At 47.5% G+C, this 18867-nt stretch overlaps 1 protein-coding gene across 1 annotated transcript in view; it reads right to left on the reverse strand.

Annotated features, from left to right (window-relative positions):
• Nucleotides 1-18634, reverse strand: part of SLC24A3 (solute carrier family 24 member 3) — a 116812-nt gene extending 98178 nt beyond the window's left edge. The window contains exon 1 of the mRNA XM_051613706.1: nt 18526-18634. The gene's annotated coding sequence lies outside the window, so the exon portion shown is untranslated. The remainder of the gene's footprint in view (nt 1-18525) is intronic.
• Between the last annotated feature and the right edge of the window lie 233 nt (nt 18635-18867).

The raw sequence follows: 18867 nt of genomic DNA on the forward strand, positions 1-18867 counted from the left end.
ACAGAGCGACCAGAGTAACTAACCCGTGCCCCACACCAAGCTCGACCTCCTGGAGGTGTTTCAGTATGTCACAAAGCAGGTCATCTTCTTTAGGTGCCAGCTATTGCATGGGGATACCTACTTGGTTTAAATATACTCTTCTTAACTGCAGCTGAAGAAGTGATTTTGTGGCCTTTTTGTCATCTTGTTGCTCCCCCAAAATTTAATTTTTGGACCACTGCTAATACTGATAACATTCTTCTGGATCTCTGGCTGAACTATTTATACACACTTTCCACCGATTCTTCCTCTAAATATTCATGCTGGCAAAATAATATTTTGCCTTCCCATGCTAATGCATTATGTATAAATCAGCCCCAAACACAAAGAAATCTAAAAACAGTCCTCATAAAAAGGATTTAATTTTTTTCCCCCCTAAAAAACAGCTGGCAAAGTATCTCACAAAAGAAAAAAAAATATCCTGCTTTGCTGATACATTTAATTGCTTCAGGATTTAATGCTTCTCTCCAAAGTTGTTAGCTGCAGCCAATGCTGGCAGCAAAGTATTTCCATCCAACAACTGTCATGGAACCATCCTCACCTCCTGCTCTGGAAACTCACTACTTGCCCAGCAACTGTGCTTCAGCAACATCTAAAAGGAGTTCAAACCTCCCAGCTTTCCCTGCAGCCAGGGCCTCGCTCCCCTGCCTCCGGAGCCCTTGGCCACACGCTGCAGCATCACCTAACCCAGCACCTCTTCTGCTGGAGCCACCTCAGCAGCAAACTGGGCAGAGCTGGGGGACCTGGGATCCTGCCCAAGCACAGCCCTGGCCCTGCTGCAATACCCCTGGTGCTTTGCTCACACGCCCAGATACTGGAAAAGTGATCTTAGACTATAAACCAAATGACAACTTCCAGTGATCTGAAGGTAAAAAAAAGAAATCAAATTCTGTCAGGTTGGAACTTTTAAGGATTTCAAGTATTTTTATCCAAAAATTAAAAAGCAGAGAAATATATTTAGTTTAAAATTCAAGCCAGTTTTGATAACAAAATGTTATGATTATCATTACAGACGTTTCTGTAACTATTTTCACCCCTACAGAAACAGTTTACAGATATTTACACAACACCCCAGAATGTTTGTTTGCCCTTGTCAGCAGCACTCTGGGCTGGACCACCAGGGCTGCCTGCTGGTAAGCACCTCAATAAATATATGAATTTGCACTGAGAACCACACCTGAGGCTGGGCAAGTCAGTCACCTTCCTGTTAGTTTATCTTCACCCTGAATCTCAGGTGACCTCATTTTTACAGACCAGAGCACCCCAGACTCTGCTATCATGCAGTAAGGCTTGTCATATGGCAACACAAACCGAAACCACTGCTCAGCCTCCCGCAGCCCATCCTTTCCAAGGGGCACACATGCCACAGTCCTGGATGCTGCACAGCCTCCCTCTTCTGCAACCCACAGCACCTACAGAGCAACAAACTTAACAGAAATTCAAAGCACCAAGCACAAACCTCTCATTTATTTCAGTTTCCTATACATCTAATTGCTCACAGCAGCATCACTGTAACAGCTCACATCTGTCTCAAAGTCTTACTGATAAACTACAAAGGACATTTCTGCCTCTAGCCTCGTGGGAGCAGAAATTTAGGCCAGCAAAATAAATCTCATCTGCTGGCCAGTGTCTCTCTGAAATCAGGTAACAGACATTGCTTTAACCCTAACACCACTATGCAGGGCTAGGTCCAGGAGGGTCTGCACATCCCCTTTGCCCCAAGCCCAGAGGCAGGATGCCCGGATGGGATGGTTGCCCAGCCCACCCACACCCACAGCCCGGAGCTCCCTCACCTCCTGCCCGAGCAGGCACCGGGATGTGACCTGCTGGGGGACCACAGCCTGCTCTAATAGGGCCAAGGAAAGGAGAGAAGGCAAAACCAGCCTGGTTTCTTATGCTAGCTGGATTTGCTGCAGGGAAGTCTGCACCTCAGCTGGGAACATGTCAAGCATCGGCGCAATCGAAATCGGGTGGGAAACACGGAATGACAGCATGCCATCTGATCCCGATTTATAGACTCTAAACAGCAGGGAGTTTCCTACATGGAAAAAATTGCCAGGGAAACATCAATTCCATCTTTACTGGCACTGTCACAGGGCGAAGCAGTTCAATTTGCTCTTCAGAGGAAACAAGACTCAGCACCTGTACTGCGGGCACGTGTGCCGGGGAGCACGAGTGCAGACGTGTCTGCACACCAAGGGCTCCTCCTGCCATCCCCAACACCACCAAACAGCTCCCAGGAAACTTGGCACGGCAGATTATTAGTAGCAACATACACACACAACTCAGCTATGGATTTCTGGGTCCTCTCTCTGCTTCCTGCATGCTAACCTCTTTATTAATTCTATACTGGAGGTAAGTTAAATATCCCTGCAAGGCTTTCCCAGGAGACAGTGATTCAATCCAAATGCATTCAGTGTGGATGCAGTGGAGGCAGAGCAGGAGATGCGCTGGCTTTTAATAAAAGCTTCACTTGGAATTTAAAAGAAAAATAAAAAGGAGTGGGGAAAACACATGTCAAAAGGAGGAACCTCAGTGCAAAGCAGAACGTAAAATTAATTAAAGCATGGAGACTTCAGGAATGGGGTGGTTCCCCATTGACACAGTCCCCCAGCGCACAAGCGATGGTGGCTCAGTGGAACTTTCCATTGCCCAGTCCAAATATTTGCCAGCTCCTGCATCCTGATTAAATCTATAATCCTGGTTACCAGGGAAGGCAACAGGGGAAAGGGGGAGGCTCAGCATTACCCACAGGATCCTCAGTCTCAGCAGGTATTTGACAATCTCACTTTAAGACATAGTCAATGTGGGGGCATTTATTTGCATTCCCTCATCCACTGCTCTCCTGAGTCGCAAACAAGGGACCCTGGTACTGGATATCCATCAATCTGGGACCCTTTGCCCAGGGTGGAGGCACACCAAGGTGTGACAGAAGTGACCCAGGCTTTCTGTGAGTTAGTTCATTGCCTGGCCTTGAAACCACACTAATTTCCATCTCTCTCCCACACCTATTGGTTCAGGAATGTCAGCAGCTACCACCACTTCCCTAACCATTGCTATGGCTACAGGGAAGCTGCTGCATCCCTGCATCCAGCACCCAGCCTTGCTGAGGGTCCTCGCAGCAACCAACTGCCCTAGAGGACATCCTCTAGAGTCCCCCTGGTCGCTGTGTGAAACCATCTCTGCTAGCTGATGCCCCCACACACCAAATCTATGTTTACTCCTTCCCTCCTCCCCTGTCAGTGAGACGCCCTCACAATAGGCACAGCTCAGCAGCCAAGCTCTGGCTGACCAGGGCTGCAGATGCCAAAGGCTCACACAGGGCTTGGAAAGCACTCAAATTCTCAGAGAAAATAAAGTGAGGAGTTATTTCACATTCAGAGAAAGCAGTCACTGACTGCATGCTGCAAATTACTGGGAGCATAGCAGGGGAGTGCCACTCAGTCCATCGGCTCGAACCCCTGTGGTAAAAACACCCCACACTTTTCTTGCATTTTTCCCTGTTTAACGTGTCACTGGACACAAGAGCCAGGAACCTCTGCCAGGTGGACGTGTAGCTTGACTAGGCCCCTCTTCCCTTGACGGAGCCTTTCTCCAGACATGCTGACCCAGTTGTGTCACACGGATAAGGCCACGTCCCACCACGAGCACAGGCAGGGCTCCCCTAAGGCACTCGCTGTGCAGCCAGGTTTGATGGAGCAATAGGCTTAGTCTCTGCTGGCAGCTGCCCCGACACACCCTGAACCACATCCTTCCGTGGGAGCCCCCCGTGCAGCTGGCAGAGCCCAGGCTCACCCATCCAGAGGGGCAGGCTGGCTCCTCAGCCCTGCCCCACACCCAGCCCAAGAGCTGCCCTGAATTGTGACTGCCCACCCGCACCTGAGTTGTGACCATCAATAATTCATTGCTACTTTGTTTTCGAGTGCAATTCTATAGCAGTAATTAGCCCTGTTTTAACACAAGACAATTATCACCTTCTCCTTTCCTCCTCTTCTTCTCCCATCAATTAAGAGATGGGAAGGCAGCATCCCGTGCTCATGGCTAATAACAGCCCTTGGTGAGATGAAGCTGTTGTGGTGGGTAATTACCAGGCTGCTCGAGCAGGTAACGTCCCTCGTCCAGGGCATGGAGCACTTGCCAAGCTGCAGGACAGAGCACTACAGTGCTCAGGTCACCTGGAAGTCACAGTCATCAGCGCAGAATCCAACTCTCCAGTCAGTTTCTTCCAACACTATTAATGAGTGCTAATTAGAAGTGGTCATTCAGCCTGTCAGCAGCTGCCTGTCCATCACCACAAGCCTGGGTTAACACTGTTTCTGTATCTATCAGGCTGCGACTCAGGACTGGTTTTGGTTACAAATACGCTGCTCGTGCCTGCTCATTTTTTTATCCCATCTCGCTTTTCATCTGTGCATATGTACATACACATAAAATCAAGAAGAGGAGCATAGTCCCCCTCCAGCAGAGCTGCACAACTACTGCTGTGCAAATACCTTGTGCAGCTCCCAGCAGATTCCTCATCCAGCCTGTGCCTACAGATGTGGGACGATGCCTTCTGCTCCCAAGGCTGCAGGACCACCGGGCTGCTCAGGTTGGCCACCAGCACAGTGACAAGCTCTGTCTGGGGGACACGAGCAGGGCAGGAGCAGTCTGGACCTGCCAGCAGCAGCTGGACAGATCGTGAAGTACTCTGGCGTAACAGCTCTCACAGAAATGCTGCCTTTTCCACAGAACCACCAGTATCTTCTGGCCTTTAAAAGATATTTCACACTATCCTGATTTTTTGGGTCTTCAACAATATCCTAAAAATCCTGAAATTTGGGATGGAAATAAAAAGAATGTAAAAATCTCCCGTTACCTGTGAGTGAGCAAACCCCAAAGCACAGAGAGGCTTTCCATGCTGTAAACTGCATCCAGCACCACAACAGAGCAGTGACTATGGGATGCCGGGACGTTTACCTGGTTTGAAAGGTACAGGCAACTGGCATCACTTTTGACTGGTATTTGGGTTTACCCAGAGTGTGCCCTGCCTCTACAGAGCTCATCAAGCTCAGCAGAGCTGCTGGGTGCTCTGGCATGTGGCAGGCAAGATGAGGAAGGGGGGTCAGCCAGGACCCCTGCTGTCACCTCTGCCGGGCCAGGGCTGTGGGGCAGCAGTCAGCGGGAGCAGCAGCCACTTCCCCTCTGCCACCTCCTACCTCAACCCCCTCAGCTGGTAGAGCTGCACAAGGTTTCTCTTGCTGGGTGGTTTTATCACAGCTGGCACAAAAGGCTTTGGCCCCACCACGAGTGCCAGTGTTCCTGGAGAACCCAAGCAGGAGCTCCCCTCCTTGGCCCCTGCTCGCTCACCACCAGCACTGAGCCATCTGCCCGGGCTTCCAGAGAGAGAAGTAACTCATCTCTCCCCTTCCAAGCAGGGACAGCAAGGAAATAACAAATAACTTGCACATATGGGTAACCAATACCTAATATGGAAAATTCTTTATGCAGTCCATGAAAAAAAATCCATTTCAATTAAATACTTTTATTTTACCCGCTGCTGTGCACTAAATTAAAACCGCTTCTGCATTAATATATAAAATCATTGCTCTGTGAATGCATAAGTGGGTTTATGCACGTGTCTGTGTATAAAAACTATACAATTAAGCACTGCTTAAAATGCAAATGACAGATGGTAAAGACTCCATCCTGGCTGTATTAAATCTTGGCTTGGGATGTTGTATTAGATACTCCATCATTTACAACTAGTGTAAACTCAGTGAAGTCAGTGGAGCTAGTAATAATTTACACCAGTGGAAAATCTGGACCTTTGATTTTTCAATACTTACTACTGGCAAGAACTGAAAAAAAAAAGCTACACAAATCCACTTTGTAAAATGGGGCCAGATGTTACTTTTCTTCTATTACAGTAAGAGCTCAAAAATAACAAATTTTAAACAGAAACTTGAATAAAGACTTGTCCTGGGACAGATCTCGGAGGTACATCAGCTTTCACCCCTGAAGACACCAAAATTCAGATTAAAGCTTGAGACCCTCGTTTACGCATTCGTGTTCCACCTGTAAAATACCACTGACACACCAAAACTTACAGCACGTGCCTCTAACCATTTCCCATTATCTTCTTTGTTATCAAGCTTACTTCCTCTCCCCTTCTGGCAGCACAAAAAGACTCTAAAATAGGATAAAACTTCTGTATTTATCCTGAGGAAGGCTCCTCAACAGAGGCTAAAGATGAGGGGGCACTGGGAGTGGGACAGGCTGAGGGCCAGGCCAGTGAGCTCAAGGCTCCAGCTCTGCTAGAAGGTTGCCTGGAGCTCGGGGGCAGCCCAAGTTACCTGGAGCGATGGCACAGGAGGAGCACAGCAGGGGGATGGCAGAGCCTGGACCAGGAGATGGGAACTATACCCACGTGAAATTTCAGATGGCCAGCACAGACCACCAAGGTCTTCTATTCCTGATTTTATAACAAAAATGAAAGGCAGTATTTCCCACCCCCATCACACTTCCCAAATCCAATGGAGTAATTCCCTGAGCTATGCAGAACCTCACAAAACCTAAGAACCCTTCACAACACTTCATATTTCCGTGCATGCCCTCTGAAGTTGCTCTTTAAAATAGCTTAAACTCGCACAAAGGCATCTGAGCTAGAGACCCTGCTGGGACTGAATTTCCATGTCCATCCCAGCCCCCCCTGATGTTTCCCACAGCCCCCCTGCTCACTGACCACTTCCATCCTCCAGCATGAGGGGATGGGCTGGTTACACACCAGACCCCGCTGGCCAAGACCAGGGCATCACCCCGTGCCAGAGCTGAGGACACTGCTGCCCAGACCCTCCTCTGCTTTAGGAAGGGGGAAATGATACAGAGACAGCAAGTATCTGTTGAGGTCCTAGAGAAAACGCTTTGTGCTCCAGGTCTGCACAAGGGACCTGGGTCTGTCCTACCTGGAAACATGAACACTGAGAACATTTGTCATCGAGGCTAAACCATGGTTTGATGTGTGCCACCAGAGCCTGTTGGTCTTACCTCCCTAAGGATCTGCCCAGAGTCTGCCCACAGGTGGACAACTTAACCTCTCTACTGACAAGAGACAGGAAACACAGTGTTCAGAAATCCTTCTCCGAAAGTGTGTTTGTGCTACAGCACAGCCATGGCTTGGCTTGCAGTCTTCTGCAGCCCTGTGAGAACCTGCATCTGTTCTGAGCTCCAAAATGGTTTAAACAGCCAGCTGTCACTGTTCTGGGAGAAACCAGCAGCGTAATAAAACATTGCAGGCAGTATGTTCACAAAATAGGAGCTTGGTGAAATAGGATGCTGGGGAGAACGACGACATTTTATAAAAATGCAGCAATATATTCTAAATGCTTAAGTGGACTGTTTGCCTTTACCATGACAGAGGAATAATTCAGGTATGCAAAAAAAAGAGATGATTCTGGTGTCTGGCCAACGTAGAACATCTACATCTGGTACACATTTACTTTCTGTACAGCTGGGAGCTGTTATGTGTACTCCAGCACTGCCCCAGCCATGCTCAGCCACTTGCATCTCCTGTGCAAGTCAGCTCTGAATTGATCAGAAAGATGGTCCAAAAAGTACCATGAAGACAAGGGGTGGCAACTGATAGATTTTGAACTGGGAACAGCTCATCAGGGTGTGCTTTTCACCTGCCCAGCTCACACATGTCCCATGCTGCCAGTCGGTATTAGCCGTGCCATCTCGCTCCACTACACAGAGAGGACTTGACCCACGTCTCCCACCAGACCCATGCCAGCACCAGGAGAAGGAAACACCTCCCAGGCACCTGGGTCTGCTGCTCCCTTCCACAGACCCCTCTGGTATCGAGGGCCCCCAGGGAGACAGGCAGGACCAGAGCCATGGAGGCTGCTGGCACTGGCCTGCAGCACCAGACAAGAGGATGGCAGCCGTTCCTCCCAGCTGCCAACCCAGCCCCTGCAATCTCTTTGCTCCCCATGCTCGGCATGGAACAACCCAAGTGCATCTCCTTCCAAGAGAAACAAGTAAGTCTGACTCAACAATTTTTTTTCACCTCCTTCTTAAAAATTCAGGTCTCAGGCTTCACGGGAGACTTCTCAGACTACCAGAGGGTGTGCTGCAGCAGCCTGGCATCCCCAGGTGTCAGGGAAGTAAAACCCAGTTCAGAAAGCTAAGATATGATATTTAATAATGTCTGAAGTCCTGCTCAGCTTTTTAACACCTTTTAAATGCAAAGATTTAGAAGCAATGGTCACTCTTCAGTATTTCAAACCTCTCTGCTGCCTTTCCCACAACCCACAAGAAGCAAAGGAGTAACCCAAGCTTGCTAAAAGTTCCAGTAAGCAAGTTACCATTCCTCTAGATACAAAGAACAAAAAACCCTGGCCAAGCAAAAAAACCCAAAAAACAAACCTGAAAAATTTTGGGAATTTTAAATTCATTTCAGACGGGGAAAAAAAAAAAAATCATAAAGAGGGACAGAAGGTTCCCCCTCTCCACTACTCTTACTCAAAACACAGGTTTTTGCTATACAACTGCAGTAACTGGCTGATGATGTACTTTGCTAAGTATTTCCCCCCTCTTTGTGCTGAAGAATGTTGACGTCTGCTAACTGCATTTTTTCCCCAGAGATAAAGTAGGCAGCTCCTTCAAAGATGATGTAGCTGAAAACTGTGTTTGTCCCCCATGAAGTTATGTGAGCAAACACAATCCACCTGATCTCCAAAGGAATATTCACATTCCAGTGCAATGCAGCTGTGATCCACCTCGTATTTCCTTTCTTCTTAAAAATACATGTATTTTTACTGTGGCTCATTCCATCAAAAAAGACTGGAATGCCACAGGCTTGTAGTTTGGCACTGGCCATGCTCAAGTTGCAGGCCTGAAGGAGCTTTAGTAAAAGTACGTCTGAAACAAAGATTTTTCACCACGATTGGTACCATCAGGGTCAGTGTTTCACATCTAGACCAGACTTAGCACCAGCCAAAGGCTGCAGGGTGAGAGAACAAGTTTAATTCAATGGTTGCAGGTGGGCCACTGCACTGCAGTCCAAATGAAGACAAGAAAGACCAGAGAGATCAGAAGCTGTTGCCCCATCTATGTCCACCTTACAAGGCCCATTGCTTTTCGCTGAGCATCTCTCTCCCCAAAGCTCTGGCACCGTACTTTGAAAACTAAATAACTAAGCAGCCTATTGTTAGCAAGATGCTGTGAAACACAAGGGGATCAAGTTTGAGTTTTGGCAATGTGCACGTTCCCATGCTCCTGGAGGGACAGGACTGAGAAAGGGAACAGGGGCTTGAAGCAGTAAGGAGTGATCTGCACCAAAAGACCTCTTTGAGGTGTCAGATGTGGACCTCATGGGGGTAATGCAGGCGTGTGCTCCCTACCAGTAGGACTGCCAAATTCTTCCAGATGGCAATTCCATGCTCAGCCTTCCCAGTTCCAGGTTTTGTCAGTAAAGCGTGTTGTCAGCCTAATGCAAATCACAGACTGGATAACCGGGACACTAGGAAGAGCCACCATGCAAACTGGGTTGCACTTCTGACTGGCTCTCAAATGATGTCCCTCTGTGCCTTTGATAGCAGCAGGTGCACAGGTTAAGATCTGTTCCTTGTTCCCTACAGGATTGTTCCTTTTTTATCGTCCTTGTCATCATTTCTCAAGACTATTAATATGCTTCTTGTGTAGCAACAGTCAATTATCCTTTGGCATTCTTCACTCAACACCCAGCATGACATACAGCTCTTCCATAAACACTCTGAAAGGCCCTTACTGCATAGCTAGCATATGACAATGCAGTAATTTCCACCAGAAACAACTACAACGGGAATATGCTAATCACAAGAATCACCAATTAAGCAAACGAGTCCCAGTAGGTGAGATTTCACAGAGCACCAGGGCACATCTTAGCCATGTTGTGATGCAGAAGGCTGGAGGCCAAGTACTCGTAAGCCAGGGTCTAATGAGATTCTTTTCTATTAGAACAAGTAGTTCTTTAATTGCAACTGTTTGACACACATGCAAAGAGGTACTCTGTGAGAAGGAGCAGCAGCTCTCTGACGAGGGCATGATGGGCTCCCAGGAGATCACGGCCTTTCCTCTGCCCACAGACCCCAGAGGTGACACTGCTTTTGGGATCCAGGTTTTCCTTTGTTCCTCTGCCACCTGGGTCCCCTCCCTTTTCCAACTCTTTTGCTTCATAAATGCAAAAGAACACACTGAGGATACACTGGCAAACAGCATTGCCACCTCTTGATTTTAATCACAGAGCTTGTATTATTTTTTTCACCTAAAGCTTCTGCTCCTGCAGTCACACACATCATCACATGGACACGCTGGCACCATTTCAGCAAGAAGAACGCTACCGGTCTCCTGCGCGTGCACAGAGGGCCCAGCTCTCCAGAGAGCTGCGTGGCTCTGGAGATCACTGCAGAGTGTGTAAGTACCCAGCAAAAAGCAATTGTTCTGAGCTTCCCCCTGGGCGTGTGGCCCAGGTCCAGCCGTGCTGGAAGTGCCCAACAGGTCCTGCCCAGAAGAGGCCAGTGCCAAGGAATCCGCTCCCCCAGGTGCCAGCGTCACCTCACAACAGTTGGGCTGATGCCCTCTCAGAGCACCAAGAAACCCTAAAGAAGGTCCTTGTGACCACCTCTGATTCCAATGAGACCCGGCTGGTGTCCTTCACGTGACAGAGAGTATTATTGAGAAAGAGATGCTGGATTTTGCACTCCCTTGGCCAGCTCCTGCAATGGCAAACTCCTCCCTGTTAAAAACATTCCTTGGTGTAGCCATTCCCCGCTAGGTTCAAGGACCTGCTGGTCCCTGGAAGGTCTCCCCATTGCCACCCATTTGGTGGCACACTGACACTGGAACTGCCACTAGAAAGATTAAAGGTTTTCCCAGTCAAGAAAATAAGTTCTTGTGCTAGTTCATTGCAACACACACACACACACACCAGATCTACCTCCACTGAGAGAAGAGAACATTATTTGAAAGTTTCTGCAGAAAATTTCTGGAGCCCAAGAAATCATTCCAAGGACCAGATAGGTGGAAAATAGCCTAAAAAAACCAAACAGCTGTATGAATAACCAAGCAGTAGAATACTTTCCACCATCTGCAAATTATCACTTGCAGCTCTTTACAACTTTCATAGGTCAAATTCTCCAAAAAAGGCTAGTGAGAACACGTGTGACCAAAATCAAGTTTTGCTCTCCCCCGTGTCCAAGAAGGCCTGTCCTGAGGCACAGGATGAGAGGTTTGTAAATAGCAGAGACACAGTGTGCACATGAATCTGCTGACCTAGTTTCACCTGAATCTGAACATGGCTCTGGAGTCACACTCTAGCTGCCAAGGAAAAACAAAAGCAAAACAAACCCATGTAATTACAGGTGAGCAAGCTGGGTGTGTTCATTTTCAGATGAAGACTGTAACTGCCTGAACCTACTGCATGTGTGTGGGGCCCATGGCAGACACGTGAAAAGGAAAAACAATTGCAGTATTTCTAACAAACCAAGCAGACAGGCTCAGCAAGGAAGAACTCTTCCAAACCCAGTGCTTGCCTCACAGTTTCCCCTCAGCCAAAGATACAGGTCATGCAGCCTAGTCAAAAGCAATGTGTAGTCAAAAAGCAGGTGCCAGACGTGGAGCTTTACCAGCACTGGTGTTTGCCTCTTGAAGGCTCAGCTCTTGGACAGGTGACAGCACCACAACCTCACTCTTGTTCCCATCAAGAGAACACCTCTCTTTCTTGACTGTAGGAAAAGATAACCCAAATCCACACCAGCACACAAACCTGCAAGAAACAAGCATGGATTTGGTTTTGATTTCTGAGGTTTTAACCCTAACATCATGATTTACTAATGCCTTTCTGTCCTTCTCAGCACGAGGAGCAACATGGCAGCTTCCCGAGGCGAGGGTGCATCCTCACGTGTGACCCCCGCCTGACGCTCTGCACTGCTCCTGCAGGAGGAGACACTGCCAAGGGGGGACCTTTGTTTCAGCACTGCAGCCCCCAAGCCCTGGGAACTGGATCCTGCATCAGGGTGGGACAAATTACAACCCTCCTTTGTAAAGCCAAGTGCAAAAATATGGAATAAAAGCAAATGACAACACACCAGAGCTGGAATTCTGGGATCCCTGCAATACTGGGCACCAAAATAATCTCAAGCCTAGCTGAGAGGCTGCCACATCTGCCCGCTGGGCACACAGGGACACCTGGCTCAGGGAGCAGCCCTGGGCCCCAGCCTCATGGCACTGCCCACACCTGACCTACCCAGAGCATGAGCATCCCCACTGGGGAGAGTACCCCGGGGCCTGCCCAGCACCCTGGGGGCCTCTGGCTGCCTCCCAGCCTTCCCTCCGCAGGAATCCTGCTCCTGCCTTCTGTCGAGGCTTCTCTTTTCATGTGGGACAGGGGAAGTCAGCAATTGACAGACAGAAGCACAGTGTGGGAGCAGAAGCTCAAGCAAATTCTTCCAATTTCACAAAACTGTTATGGCTGAGAGAGGGAAGGAAGTCTTTTTTATATTCCCAGAGGACATTCTGTTACCAAACTTACAGTAATTTATTTTTCTGATGTTTCCACAAGTGAAAGCAAGGTTTTGTAACTTGCTAGGCTGAAACAAAAGTTCTCATTTTTGTTTTGATAGGAAAAAATTATTTTTTCTTGAGGGAAATAAACTTTTTTTTTTTCCCCAATTGCACTTCAGTTCAAACAGGAGGGAAAAAAAAGAAAAACAATCATTCTTCACACAGCATATTATATCTGCTTGTGAAGGCCATCCTGAACTCTGCAGCAGTGAAGCACAAGCAGTCTTGCTCACTCTGCCAGCAGCTACTTCCAGCACCTTTCCATAGCAATTCCAGATAAGTTCTGTTTTCTGTCTCTTCCCACTTCCCACCTACAAGCCCAACCCACTAAAGCAAAGTCTAGGCCTGTAAAGATACCACTCCTTACATCTCAGAGAGGCAAAAAGCAGAAGGATGCTCAGAAAGGAAAGAGTCCAAGCCTGGCACCGTATCTCCAGGCACAAAGGCCAAGGGGCCAGAATTCCGTGTTACCTATGGAGGTGGAGGAGTCACTGTACCCTCTGCACCCAAACATCAAGGCTCCACTACAAGAACAAGCACATCTTACCCATGTTTCTGTCTTCTCCAGCCTGGATGCAAAGAGGTCTCAGTCCTGCAGCTCAGACTCTGCTGCCCTGACAGACCGTGCTCTTGGACATCTGGAAGCACAAATGTGAGCTGGAATCTCCAGACAACTCCACTCACTGAAATACTTGAATGCTCGAGGACTTAATTTAACACTTTGTTTCTGGCACACAAGCCCATCTTAGACTACACTTCTATTTTGGGATCTGCTTGGCATTTCTGCTGTGATCTCCTGTGTGGTTTTATCTATACAACGCTGACATTCCACCAAAAGATGACACACAACCCAAAGAAAACCAAGGAACATCAGGAGCCCTGAAATTCACCCTGCTGCAGCAAGTTTTAGACCTGTACCAATGCTCTAACTTCTCCAGCATTCCCATCCCTGTTCTACTGAAAGGCTGAAGGCCTTTTGGGCTGGTACTCTTCTGGTGTAGTTCCTCTTCTAGCACCAGCAACGCATTTATAAGTGACAACATAGGTCCTGTGTGCTGTGTTCTCCAGTTGTCATTCTGGGACAACCCAGGACAACTCAGACCTCCTGAAGCTGGACATGTGCACAAGTCTTTGCAGGCATGAAGGTGGTGAGATGGTTTCCTACTTAGCACAGAGACAGCTGCTGCTGTTTTTCCTACTCAGCACAGAGACAGCTGCTGCTGCGGCTGTTTCTGCTCCGTCAGGCCATGCCACAGGCCAGCCAGAGCTCAGTGATCAAGCTGCTCACTGAGAAACCCACAGCGGTGCCACCATCTCCCTACCTGGGGCACAGAGCAGAGAGGAGTAAACATGTCATGAGAGAGAGTCCAGAAAGCACAAATTCACCCAAGGTGGGCCTGGTTTTGTGGATTAAGGTTTGTGGTTCAACCACAAAAGCACCCTAAAGACAGAGTAACAAGCACATGCAGGGAATCTTGAGGGGTCACCTACTTCATAGGCAAGCACTACAAATTACATTATCATAACCTGTGGCTCACTGGAGTAGGGATAAAAGAGAAAGCTGCTTCTGAAATAAGAGGAGGAAATGTGAGAAATAATTGCATAAAAACTTCTTTGCCTGTTTAAATTAAACACTTTTGTGCCTGAGGGTCTAAATTAATATACCAAGATCTTCTAGTTTTCGCAGTAATCACATCTTTCCTGCTATTACTGATAATGACCTTAAACCGGTACACTTAAGCAGAGCTGTTATTTTATTTGCAGCCTTTCCAAGGCAGGAGCAGGCACTGGGCATGTGGGAAGCAGGAACGCCAGGGGAGGAACACAGTGACAGCTCCTCAGTGGAAACATATGTCAGTCTAGCGAGGAGCTAACGAGCAGTGGCACCAGGACCTCAGCTTGCCACGAGCAAGCAGCCTCCAACATCAACTTCTAGACACATCAACTCCTATCCTGATGCAGCCTAGAGCTTGTCACATTCTTGACAGCTGATAAACCAAGTCTGAATTAACAGCAAGTTTATCTGAATTTCTCTAGTTCAAACCTAGCTCTGAACCTGGTGGCACATGGACCTGACCCAAAGCTCTACATTAAATCAGCTTAAGCCTTTGTGTTGGCTTCCAGTGGGCGAGTCCTATTTCTGAACAGGACTGGGTGGCACAGTGATACTTTGCCTGAAGTTACACAAGCATTTCTTACTCTTTCCCCATCACCCTTTGTGTTAGCTAAAATTGTTTGCCAAACCTAGCCCAAGTTGAGCAAGTGTTTTAGTTAAACAGTATTGCTTTTTTTGGCAATAAATTGTCCGATTTGTTGTCCATCTCTAGTTCCAGACACCTTCATAGGGACACCACAAGGAAAAGAGGATGGTAGGAGAGGCCAGAAGAACATCTATTGGACGACAGCACAGTCAGATACTCCCTTGAAAAGCTTTCACAGATCCAAAAGGAATGGGTTAAGCACATATTACAGGACTGGAAGATAAAGGAAAAGGAGACAAAAGACCATAGGCTCTTTGGAAAAGAAAGTGGGGTTGCCTGTTCTGCTTCCACAAGCTCTCAATCAAATACCACAGCAGCAACAGGGCAGTGCAGATGATGAATATTTCTCAGCTTCTTTCTGTTACCAGGACTCATAGCAATAAGATTTAAACTGACATTCCAAAGCATACCAGCAAGTCTCAGATCCCACAGCAACAAGTAGCTGAAACAATCCAGTAGCCTGGTAAAGGTAGGCATCCTCTTTTGAGGCTAGCACTTCCCCTCCCCCATTTCCCAGGCCTTGCTACTTTTCCTGCCTTTTCTGGGAACACACTTTTCCCCCCTCACATCAGCCACAACTCAGCACCAGCTTCCTGGGCCAGTCACACTCCCAAAGCCAAAGCCCAACCAAGGCACCTGCACAACCACCAACGAACCCTGCCCACACAAGGTAAGGGAGCTGAGAGAAAGCTGCCCATGTCCTCACTGCAGACTTTCAAAAGGAAGCAGTCTCTTGCTTGCCACCCTGTTACAGAAGCAACCATCCTCCAGATTGAGCCTTGCAAGTTTTACTTCCCAGGGCGGTACTGGGGGGCTGAAAAATCCCCAGGGGTTCAGTGAGTCAGGGCTACAAAAGACAGAACAAGCAGTGCACTCTACAGGTAACTGCTCAGAAAGACCACACACTCACTCCAATTCCAACCACTCCAGAATGAAAAAATACAAAAGGACAAAAAAAAATATTTAAAAAGGTCTTTAGGCCGGATTCGATCCATTTCACCTCTTGAATACTTCTACAATGCATGTTTCAAAGGAAAAGGGAGCAAAAACCCCACTATTTGAAACAGTTCTGACGATCAAATGCTACTAGATAGCCCACTGGATAAACCATAATAAACCAAAAATGGCAGCTTGCAAATGTCATGCTAGGCTTTCAAATGAGCCTGAAAATACATGTGAAGTCAAAGAAAAGAGACCTTTCCTTTAGCAAGTAAAAATGTGTTTACTGCCAACAGACTACATAAGCCAAGTGGTGCAAAAACCCACAAAACACTTCAAAATAAGGCATTTTGTTTTCCTTCACCAACAGATGAAGTGAAACTGCTTTTTTAAACACTCACTTTTGCCTAGCTGTAGGCATTTATACTACTTAATTTTGGAAGTAAGCAGGAAAAAAAACCCAAACCTGTCTTTTCAGGCAGCATTTTTCTACCAGTCCAAAGGGAAGGAAAAGCACCTGAAGCCAAACACAGTAAGTGCATGTCCTGGGGGGATGCTAAGGAGGTTTAAGCTCTGCTGATTCCCAAGTAACAACAGATGCCTGAGGGTGAGGTTATGCACCACAGGTGAATTATGCTCAGCAACACCACCATTTTAGCCAAATTGCCTCAATTTCCTGGAGCAGCACTGCACAGGCCAGCACGCAGAGAAGGCAATGGCAGACGTGCCTGGTGAACTCCTGTGCTTCTTGGCCACTGCCCAGTTCAAGTCTCTGCTGTCCCTTCAGAGCCAGGTGCTGCTCAGGGGCCTGATCCAGCCCCTGCCCAGCCAGGGAGGGACGAGCTGCTGCCCTGGAGGGGCACTGAGTCAGCACTCAAGCTGCTGAAACCCAGAATGTCAGTGTTAGGCCCACTGAAGTCAAGAGGATACCTTCAGACACCTCAACAGAGTCCTGCTCCCCTTCAGACTGAGACAATTCCAATGTTCTGGCCAGCCAGCCTAGCATTCATGATTCATGTTTACACAATGACAGTGGCCCAGAGGAAATCCACCGCACTCGGGACTTCAGCTTTGTTACTTTTATTTTCTTCTCTACAGTACTTTCAATCAGTTTGCTATTACAGAATGTATTCTGTTGTAATGTCATGATTAACTCAGAGAAAAAAAAACTAATTCACCTAAGTATTTCTACCTTCTCTCTTCTGAACACTATACAATCTCCTCAGTAATAACTGTTTTATCTTCTGGAAAAGGGGGAGAAAAAGCTCCATACCACAAATAAAATCACACGTTTCCTAGGGGCCTCTGTATTTGGTGAAGGTGGCAGAAACAGCTGAGGATGGAAGACAGTAGGTGCTCGGTACCAAGAGCAGTGGGGGAAAGATCACTAGAGATGCTGATGGAATCTGCACTATGTGGGAGATATGCAAACAAGTGAAAAATGGAGTATTTCTGTACCAGTTTCTGCTGTCTAAAAATATATATAATCACCCATCTGTCCAGAAGTGTTATTAAGGATTACAGTGGAGGAAAAATTATAGGCAGAGAAGTTCAGCAAGAACTGTATTTGTTTCTCAAGGCACATAACTTCTCTAAGTCCTGAAGAATGGAGAAACACCTTTTCCCTCCCCTCCCCGAATGACATCCAGGCTCTGCTGTGAAAAGCAAAAAAATGAAGGACTGAACAGCTTACAAAGTCTTCTCTCTTAATACTGTGATGTTATAATAACTTCTATTTAGGTAGCAAGAAAAACGATCCAATGGATTGGATGCAAACTGAAGACTCCCCATCTTGTTCTTTTTTCCATCATCCATGGAAACTGCTGTTGTACAGGGCTGCAAATGATCTGCTTGTTTAACCATGGGGCAGGAGAGTGCCCCTCTAAACAGAGGGGGGCTCCTTCAGAACAAGAAACTGCCACAAAGTGCTGGGAAGGGGAGTTCCAACAGCACAGCAGCTCATCCCCTGCTCACCCCCATGTCTAGTATGCCCCATCCTGGCACCAGGTGGATCCCTCAGGAAGTGGACACATGAAACATATGACCATAGTCAACACATTTGTGCCCCCATCCCCCAGAAGCTCCTGAATATGACAATGGGCTTCAGGAAAATAGAACAGCAGTTTCAATGACATCGAGTTCCTACGAGTTCCATGAAAACAGGAGCCAATGAGATGAGGAGGACTCTGCTAAGGTCCCTCCCTGAGGAGAAAGCTACATTATGAACTGAGCTCTGTTTCTCACCAGAACAATCCAACCTCAAACTGCAGAAGTCTACATTTCTTCGGGTCCACTGCTGGTGGGAGGACTTGTACGAAACATATGATGACCTATGAATTTCTGAGATACTAATCCTGCTGGTACACATGTTCACTGTGTACATCCCCCCAGTAAAACCACACACAGTGTTTCTGCAAGAATCACAGAAGACACTCCTCTATGATCTCAGCATTTGGCTATTAGTGTATATCAAACATTGTTTTGTACCCCAGCTGACAGCAGGTCCTCCTCCTGACCCCAGCTCCTGAGGCAGGCTGGAATACCCATACAGCGCACACACAGAAAGGAAACAACAAGCAAGCTTATTTACTTAAAAATCAGTAAATAGAAGGTGTTTGGCAGTAAAGAGGATACCAATACAGATATCTGGAGGTAAGAAAGCCAACTGTAAGACTGAGGAGCTGGCAGCAACTTTCATTCCTACCTGGTTCAGTGCAATTTCTGACGTATGGCTGCTCCCCATCCCCCGGGACGTCAGTCACGTTCTCCTCGCTTGCTTGCAGAAGCTGCCTCCCGCTCCACTGGCCACTGCTTTCCACAGAATAGCCCAGGGCATCATAACCTAAAGGAAAAGAACAGCAGATACATGAGATTGCTCAGAAAAGACAAGTCTTGATTCTGTTCCTGAATGCTTCAAGCAGACAAAACATCTGCATTTCAAACCCAGCGTCCTTTGGCTTAGAAACAGCAGCGCTTCCAACCCCACTGCACAGGTACCTGCTGCGAGCTCTACACCCCAGTTAGTCCCCAAAACATCAGGAGTCAG

Source organism: Apus apus, chromosome 3 (genome assembly GCF_020740795.1).
Source record: "Apus apus isolate bApuApu2 chromosome 3, bApuApu2.pri.cur, whole genome shotgun sequence".
Lineage (NCBI taxonomy): Eukaryota > Metazoa > Chordata > Aves > Apodiformes > Apodidae > Apus > Apus apus.